This window comes from Triticum aestivum, chromosome 6D (genome assembly GCF_018294505.1).
Source record: "Triticum aestivum cultivar Chinese Spring chromosome 6D, IWGSC CS RefSeq v2.1, whole genome shotgun sequence".
Taxonomy (NCBI): Eukaryota; Viridiplantae; Streptophyta; class Magnoliopsida; order Poales; family Poaceae; genus Triticum; species Triticum aestivum.
In genome coordinates, this window is record NC_057811.1 from 45,465,871 (window position 1) to 45,485,027 (window position 19,157).

Here is a 19,157-nt window from a genome sequence, read left to right on the forward strand (position 1 = left end):
AAGGTGGGACAGTGATGGTCAATGTTAACCTTTGGAATGATGACTCTCTTGCTGTAGGGAAGTTGTGTGTTGTCTGGGTCAAAGCAAAGGGGGTGCCCATAACCCTAAAGAATTTCCATCGTCTCTTTGAGGTGGGATCAACAATTGGATTAACCCAGAAAGTAGACATGGACACCCTTCAGAAGACTGGCATGGTCAAGATCAAGGTGGAAGTGGTTGACTACAATAAAATCCCAAGATGGACTAAGCTCACAACTCCAAAATTGATGATATATAGGATCTTTTTTGAACTAGAGGAAGTTGTGGAAGAAGGTTGGGTTAAAGATGATGATGAGCTATCTCAAGGTTTTGAAGACTGGATGGATTTCCAGGAAGAAGATATTGCTAGAGATCGAAAAAAGCAGAGGGCTGCTGATTTGAAGGCTTGGGATGAAGCCGATCTGTTACAATACCAAAACAAAAAAGATGCACCAGTTGAAAAGGACCCCATTTCAGACTCTGCCTCAGTTAATGGAGGTGATGCTGTGGCTGTTGAAGGAGCAAAAGAAGTTCAGTTGTCTGATGATGACGTGGAAGGAAATATGCAACCTTGTATTATTAGGAGGCCAAAGCCAAAATATATACATGTACAAGAGGATGCCAAAAGTCTAGAATACAAAAGGCCAAAGGCCATCATCAACACCCACCCCTCAAACCCATGGTGGATCGACAACCTTGAGTTTGGAGAGGTGAAACCCATGTTGTGCTCTAGTCTTGGCCTTCGTGAAGAAGTCTGCTAGCTGTAACTCGGAAGGCACATACTGAAGAGCAATAACATGATCCTGCACAGCGGCACGCACAAAAAAAGCATCTACACCAATATGCTTTGCAAGCTCATGCTTCATGGGATCCCGCGCAATACTGATAGCACCTGTACAGTCTGACAAGAGAGTGGTAGGTGTAGTAACAGAAACACCAAAATCCTCCAGAAACCATCGCAACCAAGTCACCTCTGTCGTCAGAAGAGCCATAGCTCGCAACTCGGCCTCTGCACTCGAACGGGAACTGCAGTTTGTTTCCTTGTCTTCCAAGCAATGAGAGAACCACAAAAAAAACACAATAAGCAGAAAGTGAACGCGATCTGAAGGATCATTAGCCCACGTAGCATCAAAATAGGCCTGAAGCTCTAACGAGCTGGAATGGAGGAAAAAGAGACGATGAGAGATCGTGCCACAAAGATATCGTAGAACACGAAGAAGGTGACAATAATGAACTGAAGTGGGAGCAGAAATAAATTGACTCAGAACATGGACATGATAGGAGATATCCGGACGAGTGACAACAAGATAGACAAGACTCCCAACAAGATGACGATAACGTGTCTGATCAGACAAGGCTCACCATCAGAAGCGCGAAGGTGAACATTGAGCTCCATAGGAGTCTCAACGGTGCGCTCATCACTAAGAGTCATACGAGCAAGAAGATCCTGGATATACTTTTCTTGGGAAATAAAAAAGCCATCAGAGGTGGAGGAAACCTCGATCCAAAGAAAGTAACGAAGAGGACCAAGATCAGACATCAGGAACTGCTCACTGAGACGGGCCTTGACAAAGGCAATGTACTCAGAATCGTCGCCAGTGATGATCATGTCATCAACATATAGAAGAAGAGTCCTACCACGAGGAGAAAGGTGGACAAACAACGGTGGATCATGAGCACCGGGCGAAAAACCAGTTGTGGTCACTACAGAGGCGAAGCGCTCTTGCTTAAGGCCATAGAGAGAGCGACGAAGACAACAAACCATGCCATCAGGAACAGAATACCCAGGTGGTGGCTGCATATAAACCTCCTCACGCAACTCACCATTTAGAAAGGCATTCTTCACATCAAGCTGAGATACAGACCAATGGCGAACAACGGCCACGGCAAGAAGTGTGCGGACAGTGGTCATATGGGCCACAGGTGCAACAGTCTCATCATAATCACGGCCATGCTCCTGCTGAAAGCCACGAGCCACAAGACGAGCTTTATAACGCTCAAGAGAACCATTAGAGCGAGTCTTTATCTTATAGACCCACTTACAAGTGATGGGACAAATATCGGGAGGAAGAGAAACCAAATCCCACATGCCGATGCGCTCAAGGGCAGCAATTTCCTCTGCCATCGTAAACTGCCATTCAGGATGAACATCTCGATAAGAAGTTAGCTCAAGAATGGTCGAAAGACCATAGCGAGAAGGAGAATATCGATCAGGCGGTGGACAAGGCCGAGACTGAAGACCATAAGTCAGCTGAGAGGAGGAAGACGACACACCAAAAGTAGTAGGTACATTAGTAGACTCATCCACAATATGTGGACGGCGAGTATAATGGAAAGGAAAGGAGGGAAGAGGTGGAACCACTGGAGGTGGTGACGTGGAATGTACCGGTGATGAAGGTGGAGAAGGGGAAGGTATCGATGATGAAGGTGGAGAGGGGGAAGGTATCGGTGATGAAGGTGGAGAGTCATGCGATGAGGAAGGAGAAGAAACTGTAGGAGAGGACGGGGTCATATCTGCAATAGCGGGGCGAGGAGTAGGAATACTAGGCACAGAGGGAGGTGTATCCGAAAACGAAAGAAAGGAGATGTCCTCCGTGGAAAAGGCCGAGGAGGATGGGCGCGGGTAGAAGGGACGAGACTCAATCAAAGGTCACATCCCGGGAAATACGCATCCGACGACCGACAAGATCCCAACACCGGTAAACCTTATGCTCATCACTGTATCCAAGAAAGACACACTCAACAGACTGAGCGGTCAGTTTGGTGCGTTCACGAGGGGCAAGCAAAACATAGCAAACGCAACCAAATAAACAAAGCGCCGAATAATCAGGAGAACGACCAGAAAGACGCTCGAAAGGAATACCACCCTATAGAGCAGCAGATGGCTGAATGTTGATGAGATGGGTGGAATGGTAACAGCTTCAGCCCAGAAGTGAGGCGGAAGAGAGGCGGCGATCATCATGGCACGCGTCGTCTCAAGAAGGTGACGATGCTTGCGCTCAGCCACACCATTCTGAGTATGAGCACCAGGGCAAGAGAACTGAGTAAGGGTACCTTGCTCGGCAAGGAAACCTCGTAGTGCATGGGAGATATACTCACCAGCTGAACCTTCGTGAAAAACGCGAATAGGAGTGGAAAACTAGGTATGAACCATGGCAACAATTTTTTTGTATATAGATAAGACCTCACTATGAGAAGACATGAAATAGATCCAAGTGTACTAAGAAAAATCATCTATAAAGATAATATAGTAGCGATGACCCCCTTCCGAAGCGAAGGGAGCCGGACCCCAAACAACAGAGTGGACAAGATCAAAAGGGTGCTCAAACACAGACTCGCTCTGAGGATAGGTAAGTTGAACCTGCTTACCAAGCCTACAACCCAGACAATCCAATGAAGTGTTACCGGAGACAGACCCCAGAACACCGCGATGAACCAAAGATGAGAGACGAGAACTACATAAATGGCCAAGACGATGATGCCACTGCTGAAAAGAGCTAGTAGATGCAGCAACAGGGGCTGCGATACTGGCAGTAGTGGCAGTAGAGGGAAGACAAAGCCAGTCAAGCTCCTAGAGACCATCAGGACGTCGAGGGCCAACACCAAGTAGAGCGCCTGTGAGACGATCCTGAACAGAACACGAATCAAAGTCGAGAATGACCCTACAACTAGAGTCAACAATCTGACCACCAGATATGAGTTGCATTGTAAGTCGAGGAACATGAGCGACAGAGAGAACATGAAATGAAGCAGTGCTAAGAGTGCCACGACTAGCTACAGCAAGGGGAGTGCCATCAGCCGTAAGAACACGAACAAGAGATTCAACAGGTCGAACGGAGGTCAAAGTAGAAGAATCATAAGTCATAAGGAAAGATGCTCCGGTATGAAGAATCCATGCAGATGTACCTGAATGAGTAGAAAGGTGGTTTCTTAGTGCTAGAAGAGTCGGTCACGGAAACTGCAGAACCTGTCGGTGAAGACTCCCAGGCAGCAAGCAGGCATTGCAGTTGCGCAATCTCACGCGCGGATAGGGACACGACAAAAGAGTCGCATGTGAAAGCCACTGAGGTTGTCGACATAGAGCGATCAACGCCACGCATGGAAGCCGCGAGAGGAGTCGACGTAGAGCGGTCACCATCACCGCGGGCTGAAGACGCCATAGGGGACAGTCCAGACGGACAAGCACCAAGCACCGAGCGACAGTGCATGTGCGTGACGGGATCAATACAGGGAACACCATCGGAAGTCTGTGCGCAGCGACGGAGATGCAGGCCCGGCGGAAACATCATGGCCCTTTTTTGACTCCTTCCCTCTATTTTTTTCTTTCTTTTTTTCTATTTTTTAAGGGAATCACAAGCTGATCTGGAGTAATAACTCGCACTCAACACCCGACCAAGGGAGTCGGCGCGAGCACACGAAGGGGCGGACGCGGCCTAGAGGGCCTCGCCGAACGAAGGGGCGGACGCGGCCTGGAGGAACTTGCCAAACGGAGGGGAGGACGCGGCGCCTCGACAACCGGAGGACAGGCGGAGGCCGAAATACCGCGAGCGGCAGCCAGGTAGAACTCAAGCGGCGGGCAACGGCTTAGGAACTCCCGCCGGGGGAGAGCAGCGGGGCCTGCAACCTGGAAGTCGACGGCATCCTCCTGGAGATGGTGGTACGACGAACGACCTGGAGTGGCGGCCCGATCTGGACGACAACGGGGATCAAATCACAAGCAGCAGCGGCGGGCGTATCATCAATATAACTCTTAACAAATCTATCAGTCTGGGGGCAAAACTGGGTACTAGCATTACAGATGAACAGGTGGTGCTGAACAAAGAGGGGAATGAGAATAACAAAAGTGAAGATACTGGGAGTCAAAGATTCAGTGGAAGAATCGCCTCTAAGCAAAATGATGATATTCCCATGCTTGACAGGGCCATGGCCCTGGCCAGAGCTAAGAATTTTGGGGGAACTGAAGGTATGACATCTAAGGTTTCTGTCCTTGATACAGACAATGCTAGTTTACCGGAAATGACTAATTTGCTGGGGGTGGATTTGCGGGTTTCCTTAGATATGGTTTGACTATAATACTGGGCTCATTAACAGTAGTGAAAAAGCCAGATGGGAGCTCTTTCTAGCTATAAAAGAGAAATTGAGAAAAAAGATCAAGATCCTGAGGATTTAGAGACTGTTTTATTAGAAATGACGAATGTGGGTGAGGATGATGGGTGAGATGAAGAATTTCATGATTTACCTATTTTAAACACGGCTGATTTTAGGGAGTCCTTAGGTTTTGCAGACAGACCTATTTTTAGGCTGTTGCAATTAAGACTCATGTTAAAACAGTGTTAAGAAAGAGCATGAAAAGGAAAGTTTTATAGTTGGTGGTTTTATATAGTTCTTTGTCTGCTTTATTTCTAGTAAAAGTCTTACATCTTGTTTGACCGGTGAAAGACTTCCTTTGTTGAAAGATGTTGAGGGGAATTGTTCGGAATGGCAGAGGGTTAGGAGATTATGGAGAAAAGGAAGTCTATTAAAGAGCAAATTGCTGGAAATAGTTTAGACTTTGTGGGGGTACAAGAGACCGTGAAAAAAGAATTCTCAATCTCTGATCTATCTTTTCTCAATGGGCAAAACAATTTTGATTGGACTTCTTTACCTCCCAGAGGAAGATTTGGAGGTACTTTAGTTGGGATCAATAATGACTCTTTGACTACGATAAGTCAGGAATTTGGGCAATACTATATTAAACAAATGTTGCTAGTGGCTTTCAGCAGAGTTTAGTGATTGTTTATGGGGATGCCCAAGCTTCAAGTAAGACAAAATTCCTGATTGAATTTGTGCATCTCCTGATCAGCACTAAAGAACCTATTATGGTGGCTGGGGATTTAACCTTGACCAGGAAAGCAAGTGATAAAAATAATCCTGGAGGATATAATTAATGGAGTGTTCTATTTAATTCTATCATATCTTATGGAGAATTATTGGAACTTCCTGTGGTGGGTAGAAAATTTACTTGGTCAAATAATCATGAAGAACCCACCTTTGCCCTGTTGGACAGGGTGATAATATCACCTTGCGAAGATAAATTCCCTTTAGCTCATATGAATGCCTTGTCTAGGGAGCTGTCTGACCATACACCCTTGTTTATTTCATCTGGAGAAAAGCCCAAAATACCATACATTTGCAAATTTGAAAATTGTTGGCTCCAAAGGGCTGATTTAGATGAAGTTGTCAAGAAAGTATGGTGTAAAAAATTTCCTGGGAAGTCAGCATTGGACCAAGTGCATGCTAAATTGGTGGAGCTCAGGAAAGTATTAAAGGGGTGGAATTGGAATATTGAATCAGTCTATAGAAGACATAAGAAAAAAATTAATTGAGGAAATTGATAGGTTGGATAAACTAGAGGAAGATGCTACTCTTGACTCTGCAGATAAAGCCTTCAAGTTACAATGCCAATGTGACTTGAAAAAAAATCCTCAAGGAGGAAGATGCTAAATAGTTGCAGAGATCTCATGAGGTTGAGTTGCATGATGGAGATTCCAATACTAAATACTATCATGCTAAGGCCAATGGGAGACATAAGAGAAATATGATTACTAGACTCATACAAGATGAAGGGGTGATTGAGGGGTAGGAAAATCTCAAGATTTACATTACAGACTTGTACAAGAATCTGTTTGGAGAACCAGAGATTACCTCCCTGAACATGAATAGTGTGCGGGTGGACGCTCTTTGGAGGAACAGGAGTTCCTTACCAAGCCATTTTCAATGGATGAGCTGAGAAAAGTTGTTTTTAAAATGGACACTAATAAAACAGCTGGCCCAGATGGCTTTAACATTGAATTTTACCAACATTTTGGGATACAGTTAAGTTTGATTTTTTGCATTATTGGAAGATTTCTATGAAAATATGCTAGACATTGACAGAATTAATTATGGGGTAGTCACACTTATACCTAAAGGTAGTGATGCTAACAAGATTCAAAAGTACAGACCAATCTGTTTCCTGGATGTGTTATTCAAAATCATTACCAAAATTCTGGTGAATAGGCTGATCTTTGTCATTAGGGGGGTGATCAGAAATTCTCAAACTGCTTTTTTGAAGGGCAAATACATTCTAGAAGGTGTTTCAATTCTGCGTGAAACTTTGAACTCTGCATAAAACAATGAAAATTGGGGTTCCTTTTAATATTGATTTTGAAAAAGCTTTTGACTAAGTCGCTCGCATGGGTCTCACGGACACGCCTGTGGCTACCCGGCCCGTAACGCCGCCGGCCTGATCTCCTTGCCACGACCTCTCCTGCCTCCGGCTGGCCCGAATCAGGAAGCCCCGTGGGGTCCTCTCTTAGTTCCTCCCTCTGCTGAGTTCATCTGTCCTCATTCCGCTCAGCCGCGGCGGATTCGTTTCCACTATCGGTATCCCCTGCCGCTGGGGCATGTGCTCCGGCAACCTCCCCGCCCTTCAACACTCACCAGCAGTGCCCGCTCCGGCACCTTGCTCACAGCCACCGCCTCCAGCTTAGAGGTTTAGGAAGGAGAACTAAGAGTTATGAAGCTTTTCACGGTGACCGCTACTGCTACGACGCTGACCGCATCCATTGCACCTGCCGGCGCTACACCGCCCTCGACGACAATGCCTGGCAATTCTAGCCGCAATGGTTCTAGATAAGGAGGATCTGGAACTCGCCTGCACGTTGTCTCCACTGCTTCAAATGAGTTGTATCCGTGCGCATGATGTTGAGGTTGCCATGGATGTACTGCTCGAGGCCCTTCCCTGCAGGAAGCTGCATGCCATGGAAGGGGGACTTTGGTCCGCGTTGCCGCCCCCTGGGCGCCCCTGCTAGCCCCGCATGTGGCCTCTTCCGAGGTAGGCTGCCCGCTGCTCCGAAGAAGTTGCTGCAATCTTCAGCGCCGGTCATCCCTGTCAGTCTGTCGCATACGTCTGTCATTGAGGTCAACGAGACTACTCCAGAGGCCCATCCCGTGCGTCTGGGCTGAGGTGACTTGCTTGGGTGCTTCACTCAGGACGATGCGCATGTTGATCCTTTGAGTGGCTGGCATCTCGTCACAGGGCGCCGCTCGCTGCCATCTGCGGCATTCTGTCGGCCTGCTTGCGTCGTTCGTCTGACCCCTTCGGTGTTGCCAAGGGACTGTTGCTTCCGATGCCTCTAAGGGTCATCGCACCCGCGAGTGTTGGGACCCAATCAGGTGCATGAGCTGCCTTGATTTTGGCCACATCTCTCGTTCTTGTCGTGCAAAGCATCGACGTGTTGCTCCTTTGCCTACCGCACCACCTGCACCTGCCAACAATACCAACCCGGTTGACGTGCCATTGCAACCAGCCTCGCTAAGCAGGCCGAGTTGCTTCACGCTGAGCTTCACGACTGTCTTCTGTGTGTTGGGAGTGTTTTGGCAAGAGCGGAGACAACTCTCGACAAACTCCAGGTTGTCCCAGTTATGCCTTCGCTGCCTGAGCTTCAAGTTGGTTGCACGGATGGGGAGGATGCATGCTTCTGTGGAGACTTGTCCCCTCGTGCTAGACCATGCCCGTCGCCAATGCCTATGGTGACGACTGCCTCTGAGATTGAAGTTACCAATGATGTCGCAACTCACGTTCTGCAAATTATGCCTGAGATGCACGAGCTATGTGGGAAGTCCACTTCGCCTCTATCAATGTTGCTTCCGAAAGAGATGGAATCTCTAGGGGCCTTGACAATGCCCACGACGCCACCAGCACTGTTGGATCAGAGCCAAAAGCTCGTCTTTGTTGACTACGGTGTGAATGCTAACTCACTCTCATGTGGACATTTGGCAGGTGGTGTCTATGGGTGACAAGGTTGATAAGGTAGGTGCGTTGACACCTAATTCAGAGACTCTTTGCACAAGAGCTTTGCGACTGGTTGCCAGTTTGGAAGCGGCTAGCCCTGGATCTAGCATGGTGATTGCTTGCATCCTGGTTGAGAAGGCTAAGAGAGACAAAATCAAGAAGGTGGAGAATGCTCTTAGGAGCAAAGGCAAGAAGTGTAGCGCCATAGGGAAAGGCATTCGCAGCTGCTTAAATGGATAATCTCTAGTCTCTGGAACCGTCCTCATTGTTGGACTCGCCTCCGAGGATTTGGTGGTGCCCTTTGTCGTCAGCCGAGGTGTTTTCATTTGGGTTTCCTCTGCATTGTTGAAGTGTGAGGGTTTGGATTGTTGCGCACTGGATATGTTTATTAGGTCGGTCGTGCGGTCTTGGAGTTCCATGCTTAGTGAGTAGTCCCCAGGTGGTGTTTGTATCGGTTTTCACCCAGTTTTCCATTAATTAACTCGACAATTCTCTTCTTAATTAATCTTTTGCCCCCTTTTCCGTTTCGAAAAAATGGCCTTTTCTACTTCAAACTCTGCAAATGAAAAATTCCCAGACAAATGGAATGATTGGGTTATGAAAACAATTCCTAGGGAAAGTGTGGGAATTAAAGTAAATGGAGAGGCAGGTCCCTTTTTCAGAACACATCGGGGCTGAGACAAGGGGACCCCCTCTCACGTTTACTGTTTGACCTTGCTGTAGATGTTTTAACAATTCTTGTAGACAGGGTTGTGTAACAGGGTTTGGTTTCTGGTCTTGCTACAGATAAGCAGGAGGATGATGTTGCCATCTTGCAATATGCAAATGACACAATATTACTGCTCCAAGATAATTTGGAGCAAGCTAGAAATTTTAAGTATTTGCTTTGCCTTTTTTAACTAATGTCTGGTCTGAAAATGAACTTTCATAAAAGTGAGGTTATTGGGATAGAGCTAGATGCTGACAGAATTAATCTCTTTGAAGAAATGTTCACCTGTAAAAAGGGTGAGTTGCTTGCTAATGAAATATTTAGGGAGTCTAGTGGATGAGAAGAGATTGGAAAATAGTGATTGGAATCCCTCTGTGGGTAAGATGGAGAAAAGGATGGGTTGTTGGTTAGGCAGATTTTTACACATAGTTGGAAGAACCACTTTGGTGAATGCTTCACTATCCTAGTTTGCCTTTGTACATGCTCTCCTTTTATGGTCTTCCCAAAGGAGTCAAGAAAAATTATGATAGACCCAGACCTAGATTCTTATGGAGTGGGGAGAAAGAGAAAAGGAAATACCAATTAGTTGCTTGGCCTTCTGTTTATCTACCTAAAGATTTAGGTCGTCTCGGTGTTTTAGATCTAGAATTAATGAATGTGGTCTTGCTGGCAAAATGGCTTTGGAAACTCTTTAATGAACATGGTTTATGACAGGATTTCTTATGGGCTAAATATATAAACGGAAGTACTCTAGGGCAGGTACAACTCAAACAAGGTGATTCATATTTCTGGCAGGGCTTGCTGAAATTTAAGGATCTATTCTTGTCTTGTTGTAAATTTTGTGTAGGAAATGGGGAGGAAACCAGGTTTTGGGAGGACCGATGGTTGGGAAATGAAAGCCTTTCTGTATCTTTTCCCAGACTATATGGGATTTTTCCGAATCACAATATTACAGCGAAAGAAGCCTTGTCTGTAGGCCTTTCAAGTCTTTCTTTTAGAAGAGCTTTGGCTGGAGAAAAAGTTGTTGTTGTGGTCTGATATGATAGAGCTTTGTGCTCCTGTAGTATTGTCTATTCTGAGGACAAGCTGTCCTGGATTTTAGACAAAACTGGAGGGTATAGTGTGAAATCTTTTTACTCTGCTATGCAAATTGGGTGTAAAGTACCCTACAGATTCCTGTGAAAGGTCAAGATACCTCCTAAAATCAGGATATTCCTCTGGTTGGTGTTAAGAAAAGGCATTCTAACCCGATTGTTTGTTTTGTGGGCAAAAGAGTTGGTAGATCACCTTTTTTTTTCCGGCGCCCTTTGGCAAAATACATTTGGAATGTTGTGGAGTGTAATCTAGGGGTAGATCACCTTTTTCTAGGTGTTAATCACAGTTGGCATTCGGATCCATCTGTTATGTTTCGAATTGCCTTCTGGATTGCTGACTGAAGTGCCTTGGAGGTTTCGGAGGACGCAAAGTTGGCGCTCCGCTAGAGCGCAAAGCTTCCGGAGCGAGTCGCAACTGAAGTCTACAATGCCAAGAGAAGCTGGGCGACGTGGATTCCCTGACTGGGTGATGGAACTTGATTTGGAAGTGTGATGCCTTTCGGGTGATTTGATGCTGCACGGGCAAGGGTGGCTCACATGAGGAACACGGAGGTCATCGAGGAGAGGACAAGTTCGGCCTTTTTTATATGTACTAATGAAGATTGTGTTGACACCAGATTTTGGCACGGTCAAGAACTTAATTAATATGGCCTCAAATGGAGAAGTGATCTACATTAAAAAGTTTCGTATTGTCGATGTGAACATCTTTGAAGTTTGGGCCATCGCCATCCGATCTCATCTCGAAGACCGAAGTTGTGTTCAAAATACCAAGATTTTGTATTCAGAACACTATTCGGCTGATTACGCCCCCAGGACTGCCTCGTATGGAAAAATGATCTACATGAATTGTCTTCGTCTCGTCGTAACAATCGATTTTGATATAAAAATCATCTTAATCCGAGGTCGTATGCAACCCGTGGAGGCAAAACAAGGTCAGAAACAAAAGCTGCGGAGTCATTTCGGACCGACCGAGTTGGTCCAAAAATTTACCAGAGTTGGCAATGTTCACTCGGTAGGACCGAAGCAAACCAATCGATGGCCGAGTTGATCCGAGAAATTACAGAAGGATATAGAGAGTTGGCAACGTTCACTCGGTGGGACCGAAACGAACCAATCGGTGGGACCGAGTTGATCCGGGAAATTACCAAAGATTCTTGTCCGAGTTAGGTTAGGGTTTTTGATGTTTCGGACGGAATTTTTAGTCCTTTTCTTGTACGGGGAGTCCAGCCGCCTCATAAATAGATGAGAGGTGACGGCCGATTAAACAACACCTAATCGCAAAAAACACATCTACTACTTTTTCATCTACATTTTGTCCCTCCCTCGTTCTTGCTCCTTCGTTCTTCGTCGTTCTTCGTGTTGGAGAGCTGCGAATACCAATGCTCTAGGGGCGGCTTGACCGACCTAGGGCAGCCCATAGCCGCCGCACTCCTCGACGGGGTCCCTCCCGGGAGTGTGGGGTTTCGGGTCCCCAAAGGTCTCGCCGGTCGACTTGCGAATCGCGCTTCCGGTGAGACTCCTTCGACGTGAGCTGCGGTGCATCACCCCCGGCGTCGAGGGTACACGTGACGTGTTCGTGTGCGAACACACTTTTTGGCGACTCCGCTGGGGAAAAAGAGTAATCATCATCATCCATCATGGTCGATCTTCCCAAGCCATCTGAAGTGGATGCCGATAACATCATCAAGCCCAATTTTGAGGAATTATCGGCAGAACATCGCCAAGCTTTTGAGGAGTACAAGAAGGCGCGTGAAGAGAAGGAGATGCAGGAGTTCCTTGCTAAGTTCAAAAAGGATCGCCAAGGCAACATCACTTCAATTAAAGAAATCAAGTTTCCTCCTCTTCACAATGAGCAGGTAGAACCGGCTGTAAGCAAAATCTTCTCTCCTAAACAGTCGGCTGAAATTACTACTCTTATTGCTCAGAATAATGATCTTATTTACCAAGCTATCATAGACAATGCCGCCCGTGCCGTTGAATTCTTATCCCAGTCAAACAAACCAACTTGTTGCTCCACCCTTTAATCCTGCCATGAACATACCAAGTTCAGTGAATCCAACTGCATTGCTAGGTTACGGTTCGGCAAGTCCAAGTGGATTGCTGCCGAACTATGGTACAACATACACACCACCATCTCTTCCGACTAGCACTGTACCAACTATTAGAAATCATATTCACCATGCGCCACAACCACACGCAACGTCACTCAATACGAGTGATATTTTGGCTAATGTCAGAGAGGAAATATCTAGGGTGTTCCCAGAGCATTGTTGGATTGAACTACCTAAATCACGAATTTCCAGGAAACCATATCTAGAAATTTTTTATGCCATGCCATGTCCTCCCGGATATAAAGTTCCAGATTTTGAAGTTTAGCGGAGAGGGAAAAAAGACTACATGGGAGCATGTTAGTCAATACTTGGCACAATTAGGTGAGGCAAGTTCACGAGACGAGTGGAAAGTACGTTATTTTCCTTTATCTTTAACTGGTACTGCTTTCTCGTGGTTTTCTGCATTACCACCCGGTTCTATTACTACATGGTTTCAATTGGAGCAAAAGTTTCATGATCACTTCTACAGTGGTGACAATGAGCTTAAACTATCCCATCTTACATCGGTTAAGCAAAAGCATGATGAATCGGTCTCCGATTATGTCAAAAGATTTAGAGATACAAAAAACCGGTGCTATAGTTTGGTGATAACCGAGAGATTTGGCTGATCTTGTGCTTAGTGGTTTGAGAACTCACATTAGAGAAAGGCTAGAAGGACATGAGTTTTTAAATATCAACTAAGTCTTGCAAAGGGCTTTGGCTCAGGAAAGCCGAAGCAAAGATCTTAAAGAGGTGCATAGATATAAAATTGATCGTCCTAAGATGAATATGGTTGAGTATGATAGTGATCACTCAGACGATGAGGGTGATATTTATGCTGCTGAATTTGTTTGGCCATCTAAGGCCAAACCGTTTACTTGCAATGATTTAAAGCCGATTCATAAGAATCGTGATGAAGAGATGAAATTTACTTTCAACATTGCTAAGTGTGATAAAATATTTGATGCTTTGTTGCAAGCCAAGATAGAATATCTCATACTTTACCGCCGTTCGAAGAGCTGAAATGGCATGCTTATTGCAAGTATCATAATTCTATTTCTCATGCTACTAATGATTGTAATGTTTTTGACGACAGATACAATCGACCATTAATGACGGACGATTGAATTTTTCTGAGATGCAAGTTGATAAGCAGCCTTTCCCAATAAACACCATGGATTTGGAGGGGAAGAAGATGTTAATTCGGCCCAATATAGCCGAATCAGCTAATAAAAATAATATTGTCATTGGTGAGCCCAGGAAAAATAAGGAGAGCGACAAGGTCTTGGGGAGACGAGCAACCCGGTGGCAAGGAGGTAATCAAGAGCACCATCAAGAATCCTACACTCGGGGGGCAACCACAAGTGCAAGAGAACACTCATGTCAAATTTGTTAAGCCCAAGAGTCCAGAGGTTGGCAAGTGAAAGACGAATGAAGCTAAAGTGCAGCGCAAGAGAATCAAGCCAACTTTTGATATGTTGTTGTCCAAGTATGCCAATCAAGCGGCCGGTTCTAGCTCTGACCGGGCATTAATTTGAAGCGCTCAAGGTCACCTCCTCGGGAAGAATTTCAGCATCATGCAAGGCCATATGGGTCATGGGCACCGGGACCATGGATGGCGCCACCCCCCTATGCGCCATACTACATGGGATGCTACAATGGAGGATGGGGGCAGCCCCCAATGGCCCCTTATGCTTTTCATCCGGGTTGGGCTGAACCAAGGAGGCCCGTTCATGAGAGGCTTTCTTATCCCACACGAGGCCGTTTGAACAACGGTGTCAATCGGCCAATGCAAGATAACCATGGAAGGGTTGGCAAGCAAGTGTGGCGTGCTAAATCACCAAGTACTGAAATTTCAGAGCCTGGCAAGCAAAAGGGGAAGAATACTAGTGCTGAAATTATTATGATAGGCACTAAAGAATTAACAATCAAAGAGCCGATTATTGGTGATAATCCGGTTGATTCTAATAAAGAGTGTGGCTGCTGTCCAGCAGGGTCCCATGGCTAATGATCATGAAGCTAGCACAAGCAAGGCCATGTCGAGGGATCCAAAATATACTCAGCCTAAGTGGTGTCCTTCCAGTCTGACCAAGGCACAAAAAAGGAGATTGCAGCGCATGAGGAGTCATGAGAAGGAGGAATAAGAAGCAGAAAAGCTAAGGGATAAATATTTCAATGAAAGCCGTCCCATGGTACCCCCAAAACAAGTGTGGAGGCCAAAGCAAAAGGAAAACGTAGCAGCTTCTGCATTGATCATCGTAACACCTACACCACCAACGGAGGACGATGCGGCTACTATTACATCATCCACTTTGCCTACTACTTCCTCTTCCCTTGAAGATATTTCGGAGTCAGTGAACATGCTTGCGGAAGAAGATGAAATGCTTGATTATGAGTCTACACCGGTTCATGAAGGTATGTATATTAATATGGTGTATTACTTACCCGCTGAATTTCGTGCTACAGATGAAGAAAGGGAAGTAGCTCAGCTAGATTTTGGTCCTAAAAATGCTATATTCGAGAAGCCAAAAGAACCGGTGACGCACTTGAGGCCATTGTTCCTTAAAGGTCATATTAATGGATCGCCGGTTGCTAGAATGCTTGTCGATGGTGGTGCTGTGGTGAATCTTATGCCATATTCGGTCTTCAAAAAGTTGGGGCTGCGTGATGAAGAGTTAATAAAGACCAACGTGGTGCTTAATGGATTTGAAGGCAAAGAGAAAACTGAAGCCAAAGGTGTAATGTATGTGGAGCTTACGGTGGGAAGCAAAACTTTGGCTACCGCATTCTTTGTCGCCGAGGTGCAAGGTAACTACAATGTGATATTAGGCCGCGATTGGGTTCATGCAAACCAATGCGTGCCATCTACTATGCACCAGTTTTTAATTCAATGGGTTGATGATGAAGTAGAAGTCATTCATGCGGATAATTCGGCTTGTGTTGCTTTGGCCGATGCATCGGTGGATTGGCAACATCCCAATGCTACTTGCTTGACGGGGCGAGACTTATCAGAATATGATTTTCTTAGCGCCACGAAAAGTGGTTTTGTGCCCGTTTCTTTAAAGCCGGTTGGTGGTAATCGGCTCCAAGGTATGATGTATTTAAATGGATCCTAACTCAAGAGTGGTTACAGAAACGTCTTGTAGAATATCGGTCCGATGAGAACGATATGTATGAGTCCATAGAAGAGTTAGATGATATGGATAAACTAGGACAAGGTTTTACATCAGCTGATCCATTAGAAGAGATAGATATAGGAGATGGTTCAATTCCTAGGCCGACATTTGTAAACAAAAATTTAAGAGCCGATCATAAGGCTAAGTTGATCGAGCTATTAAAAGAATATGTTTGTTGCTTTGCATGGGAATATCATGAGATGCCAGGTTTAAGCCGAGAGCTAGTGGAGCATCGGTTACCTATAAAGGCCGGTTTTAGGCCATACAAGCAATCGACCAGAAAGTTTAATCCAAAAAGTATGACCGGATCAAGGAAGAGATCAGTCGTTTGCTTAAAGCTAATTTTATTAGACCTTGCAGGTATGCCGAGTGGATTTCTAACATTGTACCAGTAGAGAAGAAGGGCTCCGGCAAGTTGAGGGTGTGCATTGATTTCAGAGATTTGAATAGAGCTACACCTAAAGATGAATATCCAATGCCAATAGCCGATATGCTTATTAATGATGCTTCTGGACATAAGGTCATTAGCTTTCTTGATGGTAATGCGGGGTATAATCAGATTTTTATGGCCGAAGAGGACATGTCCAAAACGGCTTTTCGATGTCCCGGTTTCCTTGGTTTATTTGAGTGGACAGTGATGACCTTTGGATTAAAAAATGCCGGTGCCACGTATCAAAGGGCTATGAATTTAATTTTTCATGATTTACTTGGTGTTATACTTGAGGTTTTTATACTTGAGGTTTATATTGATGATATTGTTGTCAAATCGGATGCTTTCGAATCCCATCTAGCCGATTTGCGCTTAGCTTTTGAAAGAATGAAGAAATATGGGTTGAAAATGAATCCTTTGAAGTGTGCCCTTGGTGTATCGATTGGGAAGTTTCTGGGTTTCATTATTCATGAAGATGGCATGGAAATTGATCCCAAAAAGATAGAAGCTATACAGAAAGTAGAGGCTCCAACATGCAAGAGAGATATGCAAAAGTTCCTTGGCAAGGTCAATTATTTGAGGAGGTTCATAGCCAATCTATCAGGGAAGGTTGATGCATTTACTCCTATCCTTCGGTTAAAGAATGATGTTGATTTTACTTGGGGGGCAAAACAGCAAGAGGCATTTGATATGATTAAGAAATATTTGTGCACTCCTCCGGTTATGAAAGCGCCCAGGCACAGGGAGCCATTTAGACTTTACATTGCAGCGGAGGAAGGTGTTATTAGTGCCGTTTTGACTCAAGAGACCGAAGGAAAGGAGCATGCTATTACTTATTTGAGCCGACGCTTATTGGACGCCGAGACAAGGTATACATTTATTGAGAAATTATGCTTATGCTTATATTATGCTTGCACAAAATTGAGACATTATCTAGTGCTTAGTACTTGCATTATAGCTTATCAAACCGATGTCATCAAATACATGTTGCATAGGCCAATTCTTAGTGGTAGAATTGGCAAGTGGGCTTATGCTTTAATTGAATATGATTTGGCTTATGAATCTTTGAAATCCATGAAAGGCCAAATTGTTGCTAATTTTATTGTTGAGCATCGGATTGATGACAAACATGATATTGATATAAACCTTGTCTCATTAGTACCATGGAGATTATATTTTGATGCTTCAGTTTGTAGTAATGGCCAAGGTGTTGGTATTGTTTATATATCTCCTGATGGTGCTGTTTTTTAAGCCTCATGCCGCTTAGAATACTTTTGCACAAATAATCAAGCCGAATATGAAGCATTGTTATTCGGCTTAGAGATGTTGCTTGCCATAGGTGCTACACATATTGAGGCTTTTGGTGATTCGTTATTAGTAGTGCAACAAATATCCAAAGTCTTTCAATGTTTGGACGAATCACTTAATGTTTATCTTGATAAATGTCTAGATATAATTTCTACTTTGGACTATTTTAGCATTGCTCATATATCTAGACATGACATTGGAGAGCAAATGAGTTGGCACAACAAGCATCCGGCTATCATGTTGATCGTGGATGTTTCATATTTCTCAAAGGCCAATGTCTAGTCTTACCAACATAGGGGAGGCCGAACCGAAGCCCACCGTTTCGGCCACTAATGAAATATTTAATACAGGAGAAAATCAAGACTGGAGGAAGCCCATTATTGATTATTTGTGTGATCCTAGTAAAAGGGTGGACAGGACCATTCGGCGTATGGCTTTCAAATACACAATGAGAGATGATGGTCTCTATCGCCTATCGGTTGATGATGTTCTTTTAAAATGCTTGGACGAGGACCAAGCGAGAGTTGCTATGGGAGAGGTCCATGAAGGTATTTGTGGCACTCATCAGTCGGCTCCCAAGATGAAATGGTTACTACGACGTGCTGGGTTTTATTGGCCGACAATGGTTAATGATTGCTTCCGATACTATAAAGGATGTGAAGCTTGTCAAAAGTTTGGTGATATTCAGTTAGCTCCCGCTGCTATCTTACATCCTATTATCAAGCCGTGGCCTTTTAGAGGTTTGGGATTGGACTTTATTGGAGAGATTCATCCTTCTTCTTCAAAGGGGCATCGGTTCGTGTTGGTGGCGACTGATTATTTCACTAAATGGTCTGAAGCAATACCACTCAAAAATATGACTCATACAGAGGTAATTCAATTCATAACTGAGCGCATTATTCATAGATTCGGCATTCCTCAAACATTAACTACAGACCAAGGTTCATCCTTTGTGTCACATCAAGTTAGAGAATTTGCCGAGTCATATAAGATAAAGTTGCTCAATTCCTCTCCATATTATGCCCAAGCCAATGGACAAGCTGAGTCTAGCAATAAAATATTGATCAAGCTCATCAAGAAAAAGATTGAGGATAATCCAAGGAGATGGCATGAGCTACTGTCCGAAGCTTTGTGGGCACACAGAATCTCAAGGCATGGTGCTACAAAGGTAACTCCATATGAGCTCGTATATGGTCAAGAGGCTGTTTTACCAGTGGAAGTGAATTTGAATGCTTTGAGAATAGCCAAACAAAATGATTTATCGGCGGTGGACTTTTATAACTTGATGATGGACAATATTGATGAAGTCGCCGATAAACGTTTGGTTGCTTTGGAGGCCATAGAGAGAGATAAGTTGAGGGTGGCAAGAGCTTACAATAAAAAGGTCAAGTTGAAGACTTTTCAAGTTGGCGATCTCGTGTGGAAGGTGATTTTACCAATTGGTTCGAAAGACAGAAAATTCGGGAAGTGGTCTCCAAGTTGGGAAGGTCCTTTTAGGATTACAATAGTGGTTCCCG

General features: G+C 44.8%; 1 protein-coding gene across 1 annotated transcript in view; it reads right to left on the minus strand.

The window, feature by feature from the left end:
• The window catches only part of LOC123143424 (uncharacterized), a 47,726-nt gene that overhangs the window by 752 nt on the left and 27,817 nt on the right, over nt 1-19,157 (minus strand). The window lies entirely within an intron of this gene.